Here is a 1,313-nt window from a genome sequence, read left to right on the forward strand (position 1 = left end):
AATGGCTCTCTCTGCCACAGCATTTAGCAGAAACCCACCCACACAGACACATATCTGCACGTTAACAGCTATCATCCATTGCAGAAATGTTCTGTTCTGAGGAACTTAGTGCACCAAGCCATAACTGTCTCAGATTCTGAAAACTTGCCAAAGGAACTGAGTCACTTACGGACAGTATTTAAGGAAAACGACTGCAACAACTGCCAGATTCCACAAGTTATCTTTCCGAAAATACGTAAGTAGAAAGACTTCATGGTGGACTCGAAGAAGTTTGTGTTCTTGCCGTTCTGTGGCTCAATAACAGGAAAGATAGGCCGGCTCCTAAAGAGGCATAAAATCAGGGCGCCAGCAAAATTTCAACAATTCTTGAGGCCTGTGATAGATGATGTAGGCCTCAGAATGCCAGGAGTATATAAAATACCATGTGGGTGTGAACACTTTTATATCGGACAGACTGTGCGTACCATTGAACAGTGCTGTGTAGAACACGAGAGATGTTTTCGTCTACAGTACCCAGAGAAATCAGCAGTAGCACAGCATGCATTAGAAAACAGTCATCATATTGCATTCGATGAGACATATATTATCACACGGACTAACAGTTTTTGGGATAGCATAATAAAAGAAGTGATCAAAATAAAAATTTGCGCCAACACACTCAATAAAGTCAGCGGCCTGCAGCTAAGCACAGCTTGGGACCCACCCAACGGAAGATTGAAGTGGGTGCGGTGGATGCACAATGTAAACATTACCATATATGGTGCCGGAGTGGATACCAACAACACCATAGAAGGCAACGCGGCTATATAAGGATGGCAGAGCAACCAGAAGACAGTCACCACTTGACAATGGCCCTGGAGTATTCGGCCAAAAGCTCATGGATTTTAAACAATTTGACGCAGCTGGAAGCCCGAGAAACTTTTAGTCTCCAATGTCCGTAATTTCACGGGCGCGTGTGCTCGATCTTCCCCTTTCCACTTCCTTCCTTTATGTGTTCGTAGGGCTCCCAATGGTCTCCGAGTAGGCTACAGTAGAAAAGTATTTGATGCTATACGGTGCAGGCCTGCTGGGCAAGGAGGAACCACTCTTTTAATTTTTTTTCCGAGGCTTTGCGAGCGGGAATATTCTGCCGTACGCGCGCTCAGTTGCGTCGTCATGGCGAAGCGTGGTTTGACGGATGATGAAATCGCTCGTGAATTATCGCGCGAGTTTAAAGAAAGTGATGTCGATGTTTCGGAGGATGAAGTTCGCTTGATTCTATATTCAAGAAGAAGATTCCAAGGCTTCAGGAAAGGAATGCAGATAAAATAAGC

The sequence above is a fragment of the Schistocerca gregaria genome, chromosome 6 (genome assembly GCF_023897955.1).
Source record: "Schistocerca gregaria isolate iqSchGreg1 chromosome 6, iqSchGreg1.2, whole genome shotgun sequence".
NCBI lineage: Eukaryota > Metazoa > Arthropoda > Insecta > Orthoptera > Acrididae > Schistocerca > Schistocerca gregaria.